Source organism: Temnothorax longispinosus, chromosome 9, assembly GCF_030848805.1.
Source record: "Temnothorax longispinosus isolate EJ_2023e chromosome 9, Tlon_JGU_v1, whole genome shotgun sequence".
In the NCBI taxonomy this organism is placed as follows: domain Eukaryota; kingdom Metazoa; phylum Arthropoda; class Insecta; order Hymenoptera; family Formicidae; genus Temnothorax; species Temnothorax longispinosus.
Genome location: NC_092366.1, coordinates 15,909,332 through 15,934,981, shown reverse-complemented (window position 1 = coordinate 15,934,981; position 25,650 = coordinate 15,909,332). Strand labels below are relative to the sequence as shown.

At 42.4% G+C, this 25,650-nt stretch overlaps 2 long non-coding RNA genes across 2 annotated transcripts in view; one reads left to right on the top strand and one right to left on the bottom strand.

Annotated features, from left to right (window-relative positions):
• Window positions 1-18,981, bottom strand: LOC139818601 (uncharacterized). Its single transcript, XR_011733459.1, has 2 exons — window positions 18,179-18,981; window positions 1-441 (listed from the first exon to the last, which is right to left on the bottom strand). It is a non-coding gene; the product is annotated as an uncharacterized lncRNA (long non-coding RNA).
• LOC139818602 (uncharacterized) overlaps window positions 10,776-25,650 on the top strand; it is a 27,584-nt gene continuing 12,709 nt past the window's right edge. Inside the window, exon 1 of the long non-coding RNA XR_011733460.1 lies at window positions 10,776-12,931. This is a non-coding gene — a long non-coding RNA (uncharacterized lncRNA). The remainder of the gene's footprint in view (window positions 12,932-25,650) is intronic.

Here is a 25,650-nt window from a genome sequence, read left to right as displayed (position 1 = left end):
TGTTTCTAATAATATATTGTTTTTTTATATTAAACAATAATTATATATGGAGCTTGACTTAACCTTCCTATAAACTTCAACTTATATTATATAGAATCAAAGCGAATATCTAGTCATAAATACAAGTTGATTTGCCATATTTTATTATTAATGTAACGCAGATAAATTTTAAATGCCTGTATATTATAGCAAACTTGATATATATATATATATATATATATATATATATATATATATATAAACATTAGTTTCTTTCTGTATAATATGTTCTTATACATCTATTTCCGCGTAACGATTAATAATTAATGAGCTGAATAATTAGCTAATATAAAATTAATGCTTCATTTGTTACTATTTATTATCATGTAATGGCTTATATTTTTCGAATCGTCTTACCTCTGCATCGAAGATATTTCTTGTATCGCCATTAATTACTGGTATCTGGAACATAAAATAATCAGTATAAATTAATAACAAAATCAAACAGCAGCTTATAATTAATAACAATTTTTTAAGTATTTACGTGTCACACATACATCTTATACTATTGTCTTCTTTCAAATTTTATTCTTAATGTTATTATTTTTATAAACAATTTTTCTATTTGCAATTTTTTCAATAATTTATTTAAATAATTTTGTTAAATAATTTATTCTCTGAATTGGCATAGTTCTTATTTAAATTCTTGTTATTTAGTATCACAAAGGCTGGTATTCAATATGTGCAAGATAAAGTAGCAAATTAATTCTTTCCTGTGAGTTCGATAAAGAGCAGTTTTCAGCCTTCGAGACCCTACCTATTTCTACTAAAGTCTAATTCTACCAAAGGCTTTAACCGCGGCTGCTCCATCGACTGTGACTCCAATTGAAAAGTCTCCTCGGGTGCGGACTTTCGCGATGAAATACTAATGCAATTAAATGCCGCCGACGAGCCCACGCCGGATATTGGCACTTCTCGTGGCCGTGCAATGATATTACCCTTCCGCCTTTCGACGCAAACACGACGATGCGTCTCCGTCGTCCTCGCTCCGTGACCGTTGCCGGCCGTATCGTAGCCGTCACCACAATTGTCATACCTCCCAGCCGCCCTCCCATTTTACCCACCCCCGTTTCGTGTAACACGGGACAAAGGAAGTGCCTGGAAATCGTCCAATATCGAGTGAAGTTCTCGAAATCCTCGATATCACTTTCCAGTCGTCATGGATTGCGCGACGACGCGGAGGTCCAGAAAGGGTTGACGGGCGATGGCAGTCCCGGATCGCGGAGGGTACGACCCGATTAAGCAACGACATCCTACGACGCTCGACACTCTCCGCACGTACGACGGGAACTCCCGCAGCTGCTCGGGATTCCATTCGCGCCAATTTCGGGAGACCGATGAAGACGGAGGGTAGCTTTGGCATGTAGCGTAAGAAGTCGATTATCATCCGGCTTGCAAAATACGTGCGAGAAGCGACGCTATTACGAATACGACCGCAAAATACACATAGCACCGGCCTTTGTGAGACCTACGCAAATTTTATAATAATCTTTAAGATGTATCGAGCGTCATGCTTGCTTCACGTAAGGAGGGAACAGTGGAAAAACTTGCGGTGGATCAATTTACAAAAGTTGGCTTGAACTTTCAGCCAATGAATAACGTGACAGTTTTCAGATGGATTATTGAAAAAAACAAAAAAATAGAACTTTCAATTTCTTTTGCATACACGAGATTTAACATTTCTTATGACGGATCGCAAATTTGCTCCATTTAAAGGGTTAAGAGCCGAGTTTCCTCAATTTCTGGTAAAAGCTCGCTGGGATATTGTCGCGGGGATAGAAAGCATGGGCAGAGACAACGAGTGTCGTGAGGGACGATAGGAAGGAGAGATGGACCGAATTTGTCAGGCTAACAAGGTGTTAGCTTCTCGCCGCGGCGCGCCTCGACATCTGTAATGCTCAAAGTTAATTTCAGCCGCTTCGAGGGCGCAACATCGACCGTTCGCCCGCAAGAGACGAGGTTCCTCGTCTAAAACTTCTAAAAAATACTTTCTAGATGACCTGACATTGCGAAAAATTTATTAAAAATTAGCTTCTAAGGTTGCAAAAAGTGACAAAATATAAGAAAAACTCGTACTGAAAGAAACAGATATCAGAATAAATAATACTGTGTATTATTAATCATTATATTCTTTATTATACACAATTTTTCAAACGTGTCTTAAAAGAATTAGAAAAGGGTAATATTTTTTAAAAATAATATACGATTAAAGTTGTGAGAGCAATATAGACTTCTCTCGATATTTAACACGATATTAAAACAATAGCAAAGTTCGATTATTCAATACAACAGCATTACGGACAGAAACATTAGTCGCTGACATTAGAAAACGTATTTTGGAGATATACTTGTATAATTCATAGATAAATCAGATCTTCTAAGAAGTTCTTTGCTTGAGCAACAATTCCTCCTGCTGAGAAATGATTACGGTACGAGGTTAACAAAGTCGATGGAAATTGGAAGCGTCACCTATCTTATCGTCACTACGACCGAAGCCGAGCATCGTAAAAGGGTTGGCGACGACGGAAGGGAATGGAGTTGGGTGCCGGGCGAAAGGTGGAAGTGGAGGTGGAGAAGAGGAGGAGGAGGAGGAGGTAGCGGTTTGGCGAGGACACCGGGTGGAGTCGACGGCGTTGCCCCAGCATCGACCAGAATATTATGGACTTATCAAGCCATCCTAATAGTCTCATCAGGATGCAAGCCTGCAGATCTCATCATCCTCGGCGTCCCTGGACCACGTAGGAACGAGCGAGCAATAGCGTTTCCTGGCGTAGATAGCGTTATAGGAAGTAATAGCGGACTGGCATGATTACATGCTGTTCTAAGGCATAAGCGACTTCGAAGGATGTCAACTCTTAGTCGCGAATCGAGACACGCTTACGTTGCGTCTTCCTTCTTTCGTCGCTACGCTGGTAACGGACGTCCTCGCGCTGAAAATGCCACTGAAACTTTCGTTCGTTCCGAAATGGGCAAATTTAAAGTAAATGATGATAAATGTTAGCAGATAAAATATTTGTAAAACTGAAAGAAATATTTTTCTCAAACAATTTTGTTTTAGCAATAAGTTTGTATATATTGCTTAACAAATTTAATAAAATAAAACAGCAAATTTAAAGCATTACAATTTTTCTTAGCTATGCCAATAGTTACAAAAAATTTTACTTTTAATATTTTCCATTTAACAATTATTTATATAAGTTTTTCTCTCTTTATATTTTTTATCTTTAAATATTATTCCTGTATTTAGTATTAGTATTTTTTGATGCATTTGAATAGATTAATGGGTAATGCATTTTATTTGAAAGATCATAAATTATCAAAAAGGCAGCGCAAAACAAATTAGTACTGCGACCAGTTTGCAACCCTCGCTACCACATATTGCATACCGTGTACGCGCAAGCACGAGGAATTACATAGTTTTGGGATATATATTGTTGTTTAGTATGGTTTAGAATTTCCATAGATAACGGAGAATTATAACGGAGGCTGCTGTCGCGGGACCGAGAAATCGTACGCCGTATAGGTATGCGTGCACTTGCACGTGAACACATAGAAGCTGCTTCTTTCTTTCGAATTAATTTGCAAACAAGAAAGAAAAGAATCGATACCTGAGACATTACTGTATACCAGTTATTCATATCAATTCCCTATTTCAATTAAGAAAAACTCAGACTTCAAATTGATCAAAGAATCTTATTAAAATTTAGACCAAAACGTCGAACAAGGAATTTGAGATATTTCACGTATGTAAAACTTCCGCTAGAGAAAAACGTAAGATCAAGAATTTCCTAAGCATGAATATGAGATCCGAAATATAATTCGCATTTAATTTACCAACGCAGGTTATCAGTCATTAATCATTGTTCTTATAAATAGCAGAAGATAGTGCGCGTCGCCTAAGTAAGTAGCATAAATTGCGGCGGAAGTACAGCGGATCTGATAAGCTCGCGCTAAATTGCGCGAGGGCCGCCTGACCTCCTCATCTTCCCGCCAGCTCTCCCTGACCTCCCCCCCTGAGCCGCAACTAATAACTCGGCTTTTTCTTTAACGACGAACTACAAACTAATCTACGGCACACGCGCGCTGTCGCTCGGCGGATATACTATTGGCGACCCGAAACCGCCGTTCGCGCTCTTTCTACCTCCGTCGTGCATTCCTGCGAGCCCCCCTCGCGGCTACGACACGAGCAGGCGTGAGTCGCGACGACGACAAAAATGGTGCGGCATTGGCGGTCGACCGGGACCGAGTAACCCACATTCTTTCGGTCGAGCCGCGGACCACACTTGATCGTCCCGTGTACCCGTGAGAGAAGGTTAGGTTTAAGCAACTCTGTGGAAGTTGCGGGCAGGGTCGGTTGGCCCGAGGGCGGCGGCAACTATTATAAACTGTAGCACCTCGAACTACCGCCTCCAGCCTTCCTTCTCTAACACCGGACGGGCCGCCACCCTTCTTCGCCCGGCCGCCCCTCGCCACCGCCCTTTACCTTGCTTCCACCTCGAATCCAACACCGTTCCCCACACCCACCGCCAGCTTCACCGCCGCCTTCACCGCCACCGCCGCCGCCGCCGCCGTCGCTCTGCGCCAACCACCCCTCGCCCCCGACTCCAAATAACCCAGGAAACCCCCTGCCGAACTAACCCGCACCCCGGAACTCTCCCGGTTTCTCTCCTACGCCGTACCCTCTAATCAATCAACCCCCAGGCATCTCGGCCGGTCTGCACCGGGGATCGCGGCTTTCCAGTCTTCACAGGAACGTCTCTCTATCTCGAAAGACGAAAGCATCGGCCGGATCCGTGGGTAACCCTGTTGCTGCACAGTCCGCTGCAAACGGCCATGTGCGCACACACATGTGCGACCACGTATACACACGGACACGCGTAGGCATGCATTCATCGCGCGACGTGGAATCTCCAACTCTGCGGCGAGCAAGATCGAAAGGTTTCGGGCGAACCTCCGATCGACCTACTTGCCGGACGTTCCTGATTAGCGTCTTGTCTATTGATTAATGCTCGTTGATTAATGTGAGCCCGTCGCCGGAGGCTCTCAAAGGCTTCTATGTTTAATCTGTGTCTAGTAAGGTATAAATTATTTACGCTCGAACGGCCAAACTGGTCAGTTTGACCGCTAAATACTTGTTTCCCGCATCGGCCACGAAGCATGTATTTTTATCAATTTTTAATTAGCGTTAGTAATGAAAAGCGTAAGAGGAGATATTTCACCTTTCATTCAGGAGTTGAAATCGTACCCCACTCTATTCAGTCTAAAAATAGAAACAGCGCTAGATAACATAGAAATCTATTTTTCGAAGTTCTGCTTAATAATAACCCGAAACCTGTTCATTCAATCGAGCAATTTATATCGTCCACTAATCATCAATCTTGGCTAATTTATAACCCTTTTCCGCAATCTTGACTAAACTATAAACTATAAAGAATCAAGAAAGCACTTTGGCATTCAGCCATCTAACTGAAGATGAACGTGATTCTTTACGACGGCGGCTTGTGCCAGGTACAATGCAGTTAATAGGTAATTATCGCGGTACAATTTTGCCCGGCAGCCATTCCCGTTCATTTCCTCGATATCTTCGGACAAGCCGCTGCCGCCGCATTTCGCTGTCTCTCCATCGTTTGGCCCCGACCGTGCATCGCGTTCCCAATATCTGCCGTTTTCTCCCATCGATTTAGCCATACAGGCCTCGGCGTGACTATACGCGCGAGAGAGGAAATGGAGTAATTATAAGGAAATAACGGGCGTTGTCCGTGTGGTGGGCATTGAGACCTTGGGGAGGCTTTTGCTTCCCTACGATAAACCGCGGCCCTCTCGAACATGAGAATCCCAATACCGTGCGAGATTATCGATATACCATAATGTATCGTTATTTGTATCGTAATCCCGCGATGCATATTTACTGCGTTTTAACTTGACTCGATTTTATCGTCATAAATACGCATTTTACATGAGTCGAATCGATCGTCGATGACCACATTCTCCGTCTAAATATTTTACAGAGAGAAAAATTGGAGGAAGAGAGATGTAAGAAAAACGGCAAATCGGGGACGAACGTAGCAAGACAGAAAATACGTAATTCTCGATACGAATGTACAATGAGTTGTGCATTTCAATTAATTCCTCCAGACGAAAACATCAAAAACAGAGCTGCGCCGCCATTGATCGCACTTTCCAATTACAAGGGCCAAACCGCGGATATTTATTTAACAACTCGACACTCGCCGTAAAGTCGATGCGACGTCTCTCGCAGAGAGACGTTAATTCGTTAACGTTTAATTGCACAACTTGGCTATTCCCCCTGCTTTCTCCCCCCCCCCCCTGATCCAGTACTCACGCGCGATGCTGCGTGAGCGGCGCATTTGCACGCGTGTACTTGCATGGAATTAACCGACGGGCCAATACCTCTCGTAGTGGTCCCGGGGATACGCGATGCAATTAATATAATTACTTTCGATTACACGGAAGGTAGGAAAACGAGAGGGGGGCGAGAAGAGGAAAGAGGGGGTCCGTCTCTCTATCCTCGTTTTCCAGGCTACCGCGTCGGCTCGCACGAGATTGCGTGCACGGACACGTGTACGTGCACTTCCGTATACACACTCGAACATTCTACCTTCGTTTCATCGACTCCGATCTTTTGATTACTTTACTGCGTCGGCGAGAATAAAGAATTGCCAGTAGAAAAGCTTCGACTATGTCACAGATGTACCTCGGTGAATAATTTATTAAAGAATGTTATTTATGTATGTTTACATTTTCATGCTAATACTGGAGTTCCTTTTTTAATAAAAATCTTCTCCCTTCCTTAGTGCTTTACCCATATATGTTAATATTATTAATATATTTCTTTACTTAAATGAAGAAACGTTAGAAACTTCACGATAGAATATCATATCTTGATTTTTTTCGATATAAATTATATATAAAAAAAAAATAATAATAATTAAATTAAACTTAATTGTGAAAGTTGATAGTTTCAGCATAATATAAACTACATCGCTATTTTCTATCTAAGATTGCTTTGGCGATGTAAAATACATATTGACCTTTACTCGAGATCACTGTTGTACGACCTTTGTCATTTCTTTACGTATATGAATAACTCAAGGTAAGCCTTAAGGTTCACCCTTTGTGCTAAGTTTATTTCTACCGCAAACTTACTTAATGCGAGACTAATCATACTCGGTGTTTAACTGTTCAAATTCTACTATATATTTTACGGCGGAAACGAATTTAATCGTTCTACTGCAGCCCAGTTTGCGCTATTCAATATTCAATTGGCACGTGGCTGCAAAGAATTATCGCGCAAATGGTGCACCTGAAATATGTAGCAGGACGAGGGATGCCCTTCGCGTTCCACCAAAAGTGAATCCTGCTCTGTGCACGCTCGCGGATACGCGCTCGCGCGCGAACAACCACTCGTGAGTTTACCAGAACGAAACTACGTGCGTGGTCTAGATGTATGCAATTTTGACTAGATTAACGCTGCATTATTCAGCTAATTAACTGCTAGGAACCAGCCCAGCCCGCTATTTTCGGTATCCCCCCGTGGAAACAACGTCGTTTGTCTTGCACCTCTACCTCTCGGAGATACTCGCTCGGCATCGTCGCAGAGATATAGGCTTTTTGCATTATTGGTCTTCCAAACTTGTCTGTCGCATTTATTGAACATTCCTCCGTGCAAAATAATGGCATGATAGATGATTCTCACTTCAAGATTTTAAAGATATATATTTAAAGACTCGGAATAATTTCAATAATAACTAAATATAGCAATTAACGATAAAAGATTAGATTAAATATCGTCTTTGTACATCAAAGAATCTCTAACAACGCATACCATTTGTTGAAATCGCTTTATTATTAAAACTAAATAACTTATTGTTAGTGATTTCAGAGAACATGTCAACTTACAATTAAAAAAAAATATTTTGAAGCCGAAAGAAATTTATAGACGCTTGATAAACTAACCGAGGTATGGAAACTTATATTCAACCTGCCATCTACCTTTCGTATTGATTTGAAGAGCAGCGAAGCACGAACGAGCTATTCCGAGTTTGGCAATCATGTTCAACGTTGCGACCGCCATCTTCTTCGGGAACACTACGCGATATTGCAGTGACGTTCGGCGTTCCTCTCAAGCGCGAGCTCTCTAAACTTTGGCTCGAATCGAGGAGATGGCAAAGGAGGATAAGAGGAGAGAAACGGGGAAAGGGGAGCGCGGCCGCAGAGAAACGGGAAAGGCGATGCTGGAAATGGGAGAATGGCTGAATATTCCTCGAGGACGAGCACTCCGTCGGTAGCGGCAACGGACGAGTCTAGGCGTAGCCGATCCAGAAACCAGAAACCAGAAACCCAGGTATAGCTTTAATACAGAACTATCTTGATACCGCACGGATGGACATGCGAGGTACCTTTGCCGCGTTTCAGAGTTACGCAGTTTGCAAAATCATATTTATCTCGACCTCATTCCCCCGTCGACGAGATCGCGAGATGAGCTAATTGTAATAAAACGGCGGCAGCTTAAAATTCAACAACAGTCGCTATAAAAGAATGGTCAGACCGTCTTTTTTTGAAGTGACGCTTCACCTATTCTTCATTCGCGCGGAAGGATATATCCGTACGTCTCTACGCAGTCATTTAGTACAAAATGTGATCGTCCCATTCCCGGTGTTATCTATTTATCATTTACGTTCAGTGTCAATGTGAGATAAAAATTATACGACCACATTTAGCGCTAAATGCGCCGTGAGAATACGGATCGTCGCCTTCATTATTAGTATGGCACTAGAGAGCTCTCAAGCTGCGCATATCTCCCTTTTTAAAGATGACCTTCGTAAAAACTCATCTTACTTGCTTTATTACTGCAGAGGTAACAGATGCAAGAGTCTCAGATTTCTCGCACTCTCACTAGGAAAAATGCTACTGATAATATAATAACTTTTTTTTTTATTATTACAATTTGCAATAATAAAAATCAAAACATTAAAATACTACATATTTATATTGTTCTGCAAATTAATATACCACTAAAAAGTTAATTTTAACATACATTTTTTGTATGAGGTATAATAATTAATTGTGCATCTTGAGTTTCATTCATTAAGGTAAAGTTCATTAAATGTCAGTATTCTTTTAAACATTGTTTTGATACATTTACCGGCTTAATAAAGCCTTAACTTAAAATTCAAGTTTCTCAATGTTAGTTAATATTTAATAGTTCGAATTCTTTTAAAGAATTAACTGTAAAAATACGCATTGAACATCGTATATGGTTAAGATCGTGTATTTCCGAGGGTATCGCGTCTGATACGTCCGCAGGTCTCGCAAATGGGCATCTCAAGTTATCGGTAGCTGAATGTCGGCGATGGCAACGGCGATCCGATTGGCGTCGCGAGTAAATTCAAATGTGAAGGTATGCGAAGGTATACGAAACCAGCGCAGAGGCATTTCGCCTCTGGAGGGCCCCACGGCTACCCTCGAGCAAGTAGCGCGATCGCGTTATGCCGCAGACTGAAACTATCGTTTGCGTAGGTGTGTGCGAGTATGCACGGAGACTCCGCACCGCACTGTCCCCCCTTGGCCCGCGAAACCCCCAAGTCTGCCTCACCTCACCTCACCACCCCATGACCAAACCACCCATCTCCTCCTCCTTCTCCTCCTCCTCCTCCTCCTCCTCTTTCTCCACGAAAGCCCCGTGGCCACCCCCTGCCCGCCGTTCACCCTTCCTTATTGCAAGTTCTACGGTCCGTGCATTAAACTATGGAGTTGCCCAGGCATCGACCCGACCCAACCCGCCCGCCCACCCACCATCTGGATATGCGGCCCGCGCGCATATACGCTATGTACATTTCTAATCAAGCGATATTGTAACTGCGGTCTAACCTCCAAACACCACGGCCTCCACTACCGGCAACCACCCTCACCGCCCGTTTTCCACCCCGATCTTCCCTCTCAGTCGTTCCCACCGGTCAACCTTCCCCTCTTTCCTCCGCCACCCTCACTCGGAGTTTCATTCGAGTCCTCTCCTTCGTATACTATCGCGTTCGTATTAAATTGCCGACTTGCAATCGTCGCTATCCACCACGCGGTTCTCCCCTGGGCGGGCGAGAGGGGAAGAAGGCGATTGACTCTGCGGGATGCAGTCACATGGTCGCGGGAGTCAGAAAGACCGTGCCGCAGTGTTTCGAACTGGTTCGATATTGGAAAGTGAAAAAGAAGCTGATTGCTACTATATATCTGTAACACTTCATAGTCGTATAAAGGAAAACGCGCGAATAAATCTTCATTGATAACACAATGGTTAATTAAATTTTTGTAAAATGTAATTTAATTAAATCTATCGAGATTATATATATTCTAATTCGCGTAAGATTTGCCCTAAGCGCAAAACAAAGTAATACCTTTTGCTCTTAAAATTGCATGAAAATTATATCTATATGTAATATCTAAATGTATATAACAGTAGATTAAAACACTTTCTGTAGAAAGTAAATGCTGGGCTAGTAGGTATATTTATATACTCAAGATTAACGCTATTAATCACCCTGATGTTGATTTGAATAGCGTGATACCTTTCAACGTACGGAGTAAATGTCTTCGTGCCTCCTCTGCACATGGCGCGAAATTCATGGAAAATCAGCGGTCTCTGTAATCACCGTTCGCAAACCGCGCAAATATGGCTGGAGTCTCGTGACTACCATTGACTAGAAATGGAATTTATACCCGATCGTAATTGAAGTTACCGGAACCCTGTAACCGTGGAATAAGTTTCCAACGGGTGCAATAAATGCATATCCTGCAATATATCGATAGTGACGTCAATGCGATCTGCATCATCTGAGTCGCCGCCGTTATTAAACCGGCGCCGTACTAGAGAAGTCAATGTGACGATGCGAGAAAAAACAAAAGAGAAGGGTACGAATCGCCGCATAATGCTAAGTACACATTTGCATCGTAACGGTGTACGCGTAGGCATTGAGTTCAATTGCGCGTGTGAAATAACTGGCACTTCCGTCGAGACGTTACGGGATTTCATTTTATGGAAAATTCCGGCGGCGTTGAGGGTGAACTCCATTTCACGCCAAGTTATTTGACGCTCGATTAATGATACGTACATTACGCCCCTAAACCGTTTGCTCGAGCCCTTAGTTGCTTAAACACCGACGTAGTAACACGATTTTGCAAACAATAGATCTATATAATCCTGGGAAATCATAACGCGCAAAGAAGAGAAGAAACGGAGTGAAAGTTTCGGAGGGACAGCGCGACCCTTCGATCTTTATTAACGGCCTCTTTCACTTTGTTGCTTTAGAAATTACATCATTGGAGTTAGATACTTATACCATAGAAAACATATGTGCGTATCTCTTTTGTCGGATATCTGACACCGCAATTGTTGTGACGCAAAAAATAAAAATAAAAATAAAATTATTATTATTGTTCTAATTTCTAATTCATTTATATTTTTTTATTTTAATTAATTGTATCAATAAGATAAAGGAATCCATGCACTGTTGTATAACTCATCGGGGATGTATTCTAGAAATATACTTAGCGAAGTGAAAAGAGGGATGGATGAGAAAATCTAGCCCTGGACCAAATTTTCGAAAACCTGTTTCGTTGAGAACTGCTCTCAAGGCTGCGAAGCTTTCTCACGATACCAATGACCATCGGTCATCTCACGAGATGCGCGAATATCATGCGGAAGAACGTATCCCTTCAATTATGTCCAGGGGATGAAACTGGTCGGACTAGGTTGATGATAATGCGATATATATATGACTTGATCAACAATATATTCGCTTTGTCGTATTCGAGCATACACGAGATTCTCAATAGCATCTTCGTAATATACCTTTGCAAAAAATACATTATGCAAATTATGTCGCAATTACGAGATCACATAAGTAACCGTTTTTAACTAACGAATCCAAGCATATCTAAACTGATTTATTTTATATACATAGTTCTATAAAAATTTTAATAATAATATCGTCTCCTAATTAATTATATATTATTTTTTATTTTAATTTTATATGTTGTATTTGGTTCCGATAGAGATATTAAAGATATTGTATGTTTTATAGAGATTTATTGATGTAGCAGACCCTCCCTTCACCCTGTACGATGAATACTTTTTAATATCTGTCAGACATCTATATGCGTGCCGTTAAAAAAGTTAAATTAATACAAAGAAATTCGTCACACGCTATCTCCAGAGGTTTCGTAAAGCACGTGTCACGTCGGTGAATAAATTATGCCATTTTCGCGATATTGTACGAGAAGAGAAAACCTGTTCCGCCGCGCCTTCCCAACATCTCTCGCGCTACTTGACCACCGCGCGTTCTCACGGTAAGCCTGGACCAATGGTGATCTCCTGCATGCGCTCTCGGCGGAGAAGAAAACTAGATCCCCTCGTAAAGTGGGGTGGCAGGTTCTTGAAATCTAAAGATCGAGAATTCTGCATCGCAAATGCCGGTGTGCGGTAACCCGCGAGCTGGTTCCGCGTATTTCAAGAGACGAAAATCTGGGTCTGTCGGTCAGTATCGGGGATGCTGCGGTCCACGCAGCATCCCTCCTGCTCGCAAAACAGTTTTTCTCCCGGCGGACAGCCTCTCGAAATTTACGATCGTCGAAATTACGGCGCGCGGCATCCCTACGGATCGTAAAACATCTTTCTGACGTTCGAAGACTCTCATCGAGCCGGGGGCAACCTGTCGCGCATCAAATTCATCATCATTATCATGCAGTTTCTCATCCAGTCATCCAGGAGCGATCATTTACACAATTTAACGACTGCTTCAATCGAGCTACGCTACACTGGACGCTGATTGAAGAATCTCATCGATAAAACATAATTTTTTCATCACTTCTACTGAACATGGTAAGTCGATTATTCTTATCAAATTTATATTGATTTTAATTTTTTTTTCCATACTTTTTGTATGTCATAAAAATCCTATTCGCCTATCTATTTTCGGGGTTCGGTCTTCCTTCGGTATCCGGAAATGCATTACGCACGCAATTAAAGAACGACACGAGATTTTACTGCAAATTATTAAATCGCCCTTAGGGATACCAAGCATGAAGTAATATTCAGGACGAAGGAATATCGAGTTACATCCGAGCGTTCGACGTTCGTGACCGAGCCAGTTTGAGGTTAGAATTATTGATCTAATACTCGAGGAAGCTAAGCCGGGTGTCTACGTTGGTTCTGAGCGTATCTTATACTTCCCACCCCACGCGCCGCGCTCCCGACTGAGCTCAAAGCCTCGAGGTTCGCTCCAAAAGGAGCCCCATAATTAATCGCGTCCCGGGCGAAACACCCCGAACGGAGGTAGCCTGTCGCTATAGCTAAATGGATTCCCCCGCAGAGTTCCGCGAAGAGTCTCGGGAAATACATCAGATATGCAACCCAGCTCGAATCTTTACGAATTATAGCTTAATCAACCTCGGTAAAGTGTATTTTAACTAATTACACATCTCCTTCTACAATTAAAAATCTAAGAAGGGACAAAAGAATTAGGTTGACTAAATATAGGCGAAATTAATTAAAAATAGACATGTTTAATCAATATTAACAGAATGATGAAGAAGATTCAAGCAAGAATTTATCACATAGGACATAAATAAGTCGCTTCATATTTAATTGTCACCTAACGTGTCGTTCGACATTTGATATCCGATAATTCCGTAGGTATTAGGAGTTATACCAGTCACCTACCTAGTAATTAAACTTCTTCTCGCTTCAATGTTCAAAGTTAATCAGTCCTAAATTAAATAAAGACTAGGTCGCTAATTGTGAAGGGAAAAAATACCACGATTATCAAATAGTAGAAAACTAATGTCTACAATTTCGGACGTCGTATTGTCAGTTAACTTTTTCGAAAGTACTTCTACCGCAGGACGTTTTTTTCTCTTTAAATTCCGAGATAGATGTCTCTACTACCAAAGTTCGAGAGTCATTGATGTTTTCCGAGAGCTTCGTGGGCGCGAACGCCCATTACCACCTCGATGATCCCGGAGCTGGAGCATCGACAAACACTCGTAAACGAGGTACATACGCCGGAGGTGGAACCTTAGAGCGAAGTGTTAGGTCGGTCGGTCGGTCGGTCGGTTGAAAGGAATAGGGGGCGGGGAGGGGGAGACGAGATGCACGGAGAAGGCCAGGCCAGGTTGGAAACTACGTGCGGCCGGTGATTACGTCGATCGTCGAAAGAACAAACTCCGGATTGGATTAAGCACACGGTGCTGCACGGCGTGGCACCTTCCCCATTTACCGGCAGTGGCCGGCGTCGCCCCGCCACGGTTTACCATAAAGTTTACAACTTCTGTCAAGCTCCGCGCCCGCTGTAACCATACTAGAATGACGACAGACCGACCCTTTTGGTCCTCGGCGTCCCTCCCACGATCAGCTCGCACGAGTGCGAGAGCTCACGGCGCCCACACTCTCGCTCGCCCACACCTCGCGCCGCGAAACGAGTGCACCGGCCGAGTTAACGACTACGACTTCTCATTGTGCGCGCGAAAACACTACGATCATTGAGTACGAGGGAAAGTTTGGCTTGGGGGGATAAATAGCCGGCAATTTCGGAACTTGTCACGGTTTCCGCTTACGTGTCGCAAGTTCGGCGTTTTGAGAGCATGTCCCAAGATGTTTTCATCCTATTCTCTTTACATTAAGTGGAAATAGCCTCTGTTTAAAAAAATGCAAATTATTTGAGTTAATATTAATTAATAAATAATACCAATGTTTAGTACACTCTAGAAAATTTGGAAAATTTTGTATATCATGGTTATTCGAAATATTTTATCGATATATATTTAAGTTGTTAGAGAACTTGACTTAAAAAATCGTGGATTCGGTCTCAGTATTTCTGCCAGTTTTAAATTCAATTATTCTACGATATTCAAAAATTTAAAAACATCTTAAGACAGTTTATTAAAAATATATTTAAGCTATCGTTATCGATCTTTCAAAAATGATCAAATACTACAAGATATACGCGTTAATTACTTCTCTGAATTTCCAAAAATGACTGTCTCCACCTCTTTAATGCTCTTTAACACTCATCGAATACGATGGTTGCTATTCTGAGCCTGACATACACTTTGTATTTTCACAAAGTCGTAAATGTAGGTCACTACATAAGCTAGCGGAAATAGTGAAGTACTTGGTGGATCGACAGTAACCAAAGAACTTCATTAAAATCGAACAAATACAAACATAAACCAAATTAATTCAAGAAAATATCATAATTACTATTTTGTTCTTCTAATAAAGCATAAATTCACAACAGAAATGTGAACGCACAAAAATGGACGCTGCCATGCCCCTCGGATGCAAATTACATCAGCTACCCCCTCGAACGTTTCAAGGGTGAGTCTATCTACGAGGGTCGAACTACCCTTTCCTTAATTCGCAACTAAGATGGCAGCCGACTCGCCGGCCATTTAGTTTCCCCAGCGATCCCGCAGGACTTCTTGCTCGTCTCTGTAAGCTCCTGTCTATGTGTCGGATCGTATCAGAGGGGAGGGAGAGTGTAGTGCCCGAGAACCCCGTGGTCATCGTCTCCGCATAACGTGGGGCAGGATAATTTTCTCAATTTCGCCGTGTCTCTCGTGGGGTCGGTCGTTAAGGGCTCGCACTGAGATTCCAGGGGGTCGAGGAAGCTTTCGGGGAGGGGCTGGTAAGGGTTAGACTGTAAGATAGTTTGATAGGCTTGGTTGCCAGGAGACCTCTAAGGCCTTAGCCCGGCTACCTAATGCCGAGAAAGGCTACCCAGGAATACATATATACAGGCCCGGGCTTATAAGTGATCCTGCCTATGTACTCGCCTGCTCGCACTCCCATTATTCGCCTCCGCGTCCGCGTACCGTCCCGACACTCGAAGCGACACGCATCAAATGAGGTGATAAGAATTTAACGCTTCGCTAAAGATTAAAACCGTCGCGTTTGCACGTAAAGCGCGAATTGACGAGGAAAGATTTAAAGAAGAAAATATTTGTCTCATTCAGTATATTACGTAAAACATATAGTAGATATCGGCATAGTTTTTTTTCTTCTGATTTAAACTTTTCAATTTTTAATATATCTTTATGAGCTTGGTCTCAAATTAAAATCTTGTCAAAAATTAAATAACAGTTAAAGTTACGAATGAATAAGCAAGATATCGATAAAGTTAAATAAATTAATCCGGTTGATCACGAATCTCACGAACGTCTCTATATAGTGAACGTGAGAAAATTCAATCACAATCAATGCTAGATAAGGAAAACGACGAATGGGTGATTGTGCACCATAGACAATTGTGCGAACTGGAACAATTCCTAGGAAACTTGTTGAAGTTTCTTCACCGGAGGCGCGCGATTCTCCACAATCGGGCGCTTCCTTTAAACGCTCGAAAAGTCGAACGGACGGACATCGAATAGATATCTGATTGTCTACCTGATGTAAAGCGATTCAGAGACAAACTCATTTAATTTGAGACATTCTTTTTCTTTTCTTTTATATAATCGTCATTAAAACAGCGATAACTATAGAAAAAAGAAATAAAAAACGTCCAAAAAAGTACCGTAATTTCTTCCTATATATCCGCATTAAAACATCACGATATTTATTTCAAAAGATATTTTGTATTAGAAAATATAATTTTATGGAGATAATAAATACCATTTTCATCTATTTGCAATTAAAAAAGATATTTTCATATCTCTATAACGATATATAATGCGAGTCCAATTAAAAAATTGTCTAAATTTAAAACTCGTTCACACGCGCTTGCATATAAAGACGGAAAGACATTCTGCCGTCCGATGCTGTGCTTGACGAAAGATCAGGATGTTTGACCTCGATGCGAGCGAGCGTGACAGCTTAAGCAACGTCTCGACAGGGTTTACAGGGTTTCAGCGAGTCTTCGCTTCCGGCGAACGATTTTAGCGCGCGGGCATTAACGTCGCGTAATGTACCTCGCATGCATACCTAGCAGACAACGAGTATAAGGCCAGAGATACTCCCGCGGCCAATGGCTGGACGTGGTAGTCCTGTACAGAACAGTTTTACCGATAAGACCCGCCGTGTTTAACAGCCCCCGGCTAAAGCACCGCTCAAGCCCGGCGCCCTCCTCCCATCTTTCCCTGCCGCCCCACGCGCAACCCACACCCCATGCTCATTCACCATAGAACATAGACCGTGTTATATTATATACGCGTATCTATGAAACTACCATGGAACATTCTACGTAATCGTTGCGATCTTATAGCGATCTGGTCTGAAATGTCGGCAGTCCGAAGGGAAAGCGCGCTCGTCGAGTCGAGCTATGGAAAATTGTAAGGTCGTACGGCGGAATACAATTCAGCGGTTTTAGAATTACAATATCGACTCGTGTATAAATTCTCCTCAAATTCTGAACTCGTGCGTCTTTCGCTTGAAAGCAGGATGCATTAAATCTTGCTCTAAGTATCTATATCTTTGCAGGATAGCGAAAAAGTAAAGTTATATTTATTAGATATTGCATAAGAATACACGAATCAATTATATAAGGACATGCACGTTTAATCGCGAAATGTTCTCACCGATGTTTTATTAAAAAGCCGATTTGTCAAGATGGACGTAGAAGCATTTGTTCCTTTATATAAAAGCCATCTATGTATATACACACGTATTGCATTACGCGCGGAAAGCTCGAAAGCGACAATGTGCCAAAAGGCGGGAGACGTGCAAAAAAGCGCTGGCGGAGAGAACATTCAAGGTTACGGAGTGCGAAGTAGGGGATGAAGAAAAAAGAAGATACGACGAAGCTTTCGGGCGGCGTTGCGAGATCCGTGTAGCGGTCTCCGGGGGGCGCAAGAAACCGCCTTAGTGCTGGATCAATAGAAGAAGGGGGAGTCGGTACTCTCCTACCATGGAGGGAGCGGACGGGGTGGCCGAGCTACACAGAGAGAAAGAGAGGGAGAGGGGGAAGAAGCGAAGAGGGTAACAACGGCAAGGGTGGATAAGCGGGGCGAGGGGGGCAAAGTGGAAAAATCTTAGGTTCCCCGCGCGAGGAGGAGACCCCGTGCGGGGAACGAGAGAGTTCACGGCGGTGGGGGTAACCTTAGACAAGAGGCGTGGTCTGTACGTCGTTCTCACCCCACGGCTTTCCACCGAGAAGCAACCCTTATCGCCGACGTACTGGAAGCCACCATGGACGTCGGTCACGACGATTGTAGCGAAACGTACGTAGGTGGCGGGTGGAAAGACGCAACTCCGAGCATCCGCCGGATTTTCATCTTCTTAACACTCTCTCTCACCGGTCCCCGTTCCCACCTCCTCGTCCCATTCTCGTCCGTCCACTCCCGCGTATGGGACGCACTTCTTTCTTCGCATCGCGACATCCCCGCCGAAACAAAGCCGCTGGCACTCTTCTTCCTTCTCGATTGTCAGTCGTCTCGTTTCTTCCCTCGAAATAACACGAGACGAAAATCGCACGACGATGACGAAGCGTTTGCGCAACGAAGATAACGATGACGACGACGACGACGATGATGATGATGATGAAGACGCGAACCACAGGCGAACAGTATGTCCGCGACGAACGAGAGCCGCGCAAGCGAAGCTTTTTTATCGGGCAATGGGTAGACGAACCCCGAAGAGTGAAACGAAACTCGTAGTGGCCGTGCTTTTTTACGGCGCATGCGGCTGTTCCACGGGAAAACTGGTGGTGGGGCGGAAAGAGAATCGAACTCACCACCCGGCTCACCCTTCTTCCCTCTCGTTTCTGCACGTTCGGCGTTTATTTTTCGGAGAAAGTGAGCGAAATACGATCGATCCATCAGTCATATCGAGGAATATATTCAAATAAAAAAAATATGCAGAAGCGGCTTTCAACAAAAATTTATCAGCAATCCGCTTGGAAAAAATAACAGCTACAGCATATCGTAAATTACTAAAACATTGACAAACAATTATATTATCTAAATATTCTAAATAATACTGGTAATTGTAACATGTTTATACCATCTCTCCATTCAATGTATTATTTTCCGATGTTGTTTTAATAATATTTCTAATCCTTAACTTTCTCCAGAAAGTCATTTTTAAAAATATTTAAAATATTTAATACATATTTAAAAATATTATTTAAACTTGACGCTTATGTTATTTTATATTCTTAATTTATTAATCCTAATTATTATACATATACTATCACGGTAAAAAGCGTGGCATTTTATCGACAGTCGACTTCCACGCGGTTTTCCGAGCCCCTTGCGTGGCTTCACACAACACACACTCGCCAGCTGATCGTAACGGTGGAGGTTTACCGTGCAAATGTGGCAGCACGAAACGTTCATACATTTCGGTTACATTACCGTAGACATCATCGGATGTGTTGACGGGAAATACGAGCATAACTCAGCCGACGCTACCTGCCAGAATTTCGCGAAAATCCCCCTTCGCTCTCCTCTCTCTCTCTCTCTCTATATCTATATCTGGCTTTCTCCTGTCTCGCACAGCTTCCACCATCGTCTCGTCCTCTCGCTACACACTTCTCTCTCATCTCCCTCCCCCCTCTTTATCTCTCTCTCTAACGTTACGCTGAGTGATGACGTCATTTCCTACCGAGTATTATACATCTCGCAGCGTATTTCCGACGGCCGATTAAGATTCGCCCGACATTCGGCGGGAGAATGAGATTTTCCGAGAATCCGACGACCACGTTGCGAATAGGACAGTTAAAACTGTTAAACGGAACTTGAGCGTGAGCAATAACAAATGACGTGTTATCAATTTTCCGAGGGATGAAATAGAAATCACAAAAAATATCATCCTTATGTCAGGTCATCTAATTCTTACAAAAATATAATATGGTATAATTTTTATGGGAACAGATAAATGTACAAATTAGAAAAAATATACAAATCCTACAACCTGAATAGATTATTTATCATGAATCTTCCCGTGGCAATTCTCTCCGATGCATATAGAACAGTTCCCGCGAATCTAAGGAATGATTTTTGCAAACTATTACAGGAATGTAACAGATAAATTTTAATAACGACAATAAGATAGTATATCTGAGCACGTAAACACGGGCATTAAGTACATCTTGATTTATGCGATTAAATACTTTTCGCGTATTGAAAGTACAACGCAAGCAAAAAATTCAGACTATAGGTCATCCAGCCCGTCACTATAGTTTCTCTCTACTACCCTCTCACCCTCTCTCCCTCTCTCGACCTTATCCGCCATAGGTCAGGAACTTATCAGCGTGTAATTAACGACGAAGCAAAGTCGTGTCGTTGCCGGGCAAAAAGGTACTCGCGCGGATACAATCCCGTAAATTTCCGGGCTGGCGCGGCCCTGCCCCCTGTCCAATGGCCAGCAAGAAAACCCGTTGTTCGGTGTTTTGCACACGGTGCGCGACGCGACGTGTACCCCGGAATCAATTGTTGTTTCGGGGTTTGTTTGCGGCCGAACTACGCCGCGGCCACGCAATGAGACAAGCCGGAAATATTACCGTTGCACCGCGAGAAATTATGCGATCAACGTGGCTGTAACGCAGCGTCGAGCACGGTTCGGCCCGGACGGCAGCGAGTTTTACTCGATAACCTACTCCCCTGACGATTGATATCGATCACTCCCGATGTAGCGGCCGCAATCATTACGCGCGATTACTAACTTAATTTGCGCTGTGAAAATGTTGAAAGTACGCTTGCAGGATTTCACGGCCGCGGTTCGGCGAAATTAACGATGTGCGCAGCTCATGTTGTATAATACTATACGAAGAATGCTATATGTAGTCTATGCCATTTGTACCAAAAATCATGATACATTAATCTGACATCGTTTCATGGAAATTATTTAATGGAAATTATTGTAATTTAATATGCAAACAGTAAACAGCTATTTAGTCATTAACTCTTTCTTATATTACTATTTTTTATAACTTATCCACTTTAATCTGAACATTAAATTAAAAATAATTTTAGATTTGTCTATGATAGGTATTCAAAATACTACTTGATCTAATAAAAATGACAGAGATATATTGCCCTCTTATACGCAGTCAGAATTGAAATCCCACGGGGTATCTTCTAAGCAGCAAAGCCTCTGGACCGCAAGATCCGGATTTCGAAGCAGAATAACTTCTCCCGGTCGGGAGGGAGATGTTTTAGAGAAGTCAAAGGCCGTGGGACAGATTCTTCTTCAGAAACCGGTTCAAGACGGATCCGAGAAAATGTCATTTCACGCAATAACATATGTTATGTTAGTTTTCTCTATCGCTTTCCATGAGAAGTTATTAAAAATCTCGTATGTATTATAGCAATACCTTCTAAATATTGTTTCAACTGTCTTAAAAAAACACAGTATTATTTTTTCGGAAATCATAGGTTTATGTATATTTACACAAGCATCAATTATTTCACATAAATTAAAATAAATAATTCATAAATTAATTGTGTTTTAAACGGAATTTGCATCAACCGTTGAAAAAGAAGTCTGAATATCGGGGAGTTATGTTATAAATAGAATTTAATTAAGAAATAATTGAGTAAAACGTAAGGAAATATCGTTAGGAGAGAATTAATTGTCACATCGCGTCACAAATATTAAAAGTTCTTTATCGCGCGAGATGCGGTATCAAATTATAGCACAACGGTCGGATGTACTCGTTAATCGTGTTTTCACCCCTTCACATCATCCTTCCTATCCAGTCAGCGCGATAGTAACGCACGAGTCTCGGTAGAATCCAATTAATGCCGACGTCTCTCCGCGTGTCTTTCACCATTTTGAATTTTAAGCGACATAATATGCCGACTGACACGACTTGTCAGCCTCTCAAACTACCTATCATGCCTTTCTACGAGCGAAATCGAATATCACCCGAAACGCGAAACGACATGAGTGTAACAAGGAGCAAAGAATTTTTATTAAATCGTGCTAAAAAGATTAGGGAAAAGATATCGGGCAGAAAAGCGTGTTATTTGACACGATAGAATAAGAAATTTTCATAATATCGTATTTATATGATATATTAAAAGCACCAAATCCGGTAAATGCCCGGAGCGATACAGCTATGAATTTTCATGTTAGCGTTACGCATTATCGTTCACGGTACACGAGATTTGATACGATATGACGCGTTTACCGTAGCGCTATTAACGAAAAATTTTCTCTGGACATAATGCGCCTCTAACGTTAATGGTTGCTCAATGCCGGATTTCGTTAATATACCGCGAGGTATGTATCTTCGATGTAAAGTGAAGGATTAGAGATAAAAGGATTGGAATTAAATAGTCATGTTTACGTTGTTAAACGTGCGGTGAGAACGCGGGACGAGGAGTTATATTGTGCGAAAAGTGTTCGGTCAGGAATTCAGAAGATAAACTGGAATTTCTGGCTTGCAGATGTAAGCTCGTATTTAGCGCTCCGCGCACCACCGGAGGAACAACGTGCGATAGTTTAATTCGAACTTCGTACGAGACTCTCGTATATGTCACAGCAATAACGCGGAAAACAACGGACCAATCTAAAACGATTGTCTAAAAGTTCGATTAAACTCGCTATTAAACTTGCCTAGGAACTGTTAATTAATTCGAGACTACCGTCATTGCGCAGCTCTGCAATCGTTTCAAGGCCGTGTCTATCGTTAGACGCGCTTATAAAAGAAAGCGTAGGACGTGTTAAAAAAAAAACTGTCTGTGGCCGAGGGTGAGACTGGAGACAGGCGTTGAAAAAAAACCGCATAAAAAATTATATAAAAAGCAGTTGCCATTATAGAACGCGGGATAATAATAAAGCAACTAATATTAACTTATATATGTTTTAAAAATACGGCAGACGTGCTGTGAATAAAATGTTTGCGTCTCAAAAATAGAAATATTATGTTATTCCATTTGATTTTTTTGTCATTAAGATACAGACTTTTCTAGTCAGATAAGACATGGGGAGATATATATACATATAAGTAAATAGAACATCGTTTCTTTCTATTTACGGCCATTTCAACTTTAATAGTAAGATGCACTAGAATCAACTTTAAAATTAAAGACTTAGACGGTGTCTTGTGAATCACATAAATCTATCGCTATTTACGAGCAATTTAAGATGCGACTCGTCGTTCCGCGTAATAACTCTATATACGACAGAACGACGAACAATACCGCGATTCCTTACCTAATCCTGAAACAATCCCTCAGCCGAATGGCGTCGACGATTCCGTAGGGGAGTAAGGGGATGCACGATTCTCGAGGGCGAGAAGAGAAGCCCCTTTAGCCGGTCGGATGTGGCGACGGCCGAATGGTAGGAGGGGGCGAAAGCGGGTGGAAGGTGGAGAAACAGGAAGAGGCGAAGGTGGCGGAGGCAGAGGAGAAGAGAAGGGAAAGAGGGAGGGAGAGAGAGAGAGAGAGAGAGGGCGGTCACTTGGCGATTAAGAACACGTACTAACCCTGCCTGGTTTTCCACCTCTGCAGCCTAGGATCAATACAACTTAGTTTCCCGTCTCAACCCTCGCCACCCCCTCCCGCCGCTCTTCTCACTCCTAGTTACCCCTTTGCGCCACTACCGCCGCCGCCGCCGCCGTCGTCGCCGCCGCCACCACCGCCACCGGTGATGTTCTTATGTCGCGAACCAGCACGGCGAAGCTGCGCTTCTTACGAAGCCGCGGTTCTGCAAAACCGACCTTTGAATCTGGCGGATGCAACGGGTGGCTCAAGATAAAGGGATTTAAATGTGGCGGGGAACGCCAACCAGCGTGCTGGGAGCATGAGTCGTCGCCGCCGTGACACGACGTGCTCGCACAAAGTGATTTAAGAACGTTTCAGCTCCGGTTTTTATGCACCTACGTGCAACGCGCCGCAGACGTGCAGCGTGGTAATTAATAGCCGGCCACTTTACAGAAACGGAACACGTTACACTCATAAAAGAATAATCGACCACTTGTTACCATCACAATAAACTACTTAGATAATCATTATTATAAATGACTAGCTGCCTTGTTTTATAATGTCGATAAACAATGTTATAAATAATTAAATAAACATAATAAGTTCCGGAATATACTGTATGTTTTATTACTTTTACGTTTAAATATCATTTTAAAGAAGAAGGATATGTAAATTATATACATGAATTAAAAAGAAAATAGAATTGAAAGATAAAATCTATATAGTTATGACATCAAGTAAAAATATATCAAATTCAGTATATGTATATGAAATAAACGCAAGTACTCCCACAGAATTCTAAATTTTCAAGGTTGCATATAGTAGTTTTTTCTATAATTTTTACACATCTTTTACTTAAAGCTCATTAACTTCCCACTAAACTTTAATGTAATGTAATAGTAATGTAATTCATTAATATTAATCTAAATATTAATGAATCTCCATTATAAGCGTGAAAGTTGAGTAACCTATCAGACGCGAGAAGAACTTACGAGGTGCGAAATCAACCGGGAAGCTATGAAGTAGCATGAGTAATGGAACGCTGCGTGCAATCACGCGGATGGGCAACCGCTCAGGTGCCTCGGCCGGTTTATTTATTTATACGCGATCCACCCAGTATAGGACGCAGCGCGAGGAAGTGTGAGGTTCGTAGGTGTGGAAGTCTTCTTACGATCGATAGAGGTTAGTCGCGCCCAGTTCCGCGGATGAAAGCACCCACCCCCCTTTTCTAGGCGCTGTGCTAGATGGTGGTAGTCAGCTCCGGTTGCCTTCCCGAGGTAGAAAGTCGTCCGTCTGATTGTCATTCGTCCTTTTCTTCATCTTCTTACCTATCTCTCGTCTCCCCGAGCTTGGCTCTGAAAACTCGACCGACACATTCGCTTACTTCCTTGCTTTCTAACACAACAAAGAGATATATATCCATGTGATCCTTCCATCTGCACATTTCTCATACTTGCCTCCTGCTATCATCATCTATTGTCTACCTTTCAATTCATTTATTCGCTTTTTCTTACACATCTTTAATCTTTATTATCTTAAAGTCAACTCTTTATTTTTTAAATATTATTTAGATTTTTCTTATCTTCAAGTTTCTCTTAACATATATCACCTTTATATCTCTCATCTACGTTCTCTCTCTCTTCTGTAAATTTTATTATTTATTTCCTTTTCTGTGTCTTTGTTATTTCAGATAGTTTTCCGTTCATATCATCTAAGATATTCATTCCCTGCCCGATTACACCCTTCGTGTGCGCCGCTTCGTTTACTTTGGGTTCTCATTACGCTGGGTCTTCGTCTTCGTCCTTCGTTTGCGCTTCCCCCCTTAACCGATTGTCCTCGCCACGTTCTCGCTCGTTCCGCCGCATCTATTTCGCGCTGTTGTTGAGACCATTCTCTTCGTTCTTCACTCGCGCTCTCCTCACTGTCTGTCTTAGTCGCCCCCGCTCTCCCGCCCTTCGCTCTTTCGTGCCTTTCGTCTAGCCACCCTCCCGTGACCGTTGGGGGAGAAGGCCGCGATCAGCGCGCATGCGTCCATCCTGATGCAGTTTCCGCGAAACCACCGCGATGTACATGCGATGCCTGCGGTAGGATCTCACGAGAGACGCGACGTCTCCAGACGAAGATGCGCCACGATCTACCGAACGTCACCAGGGACGAGAGCTAATTTTCTAAATT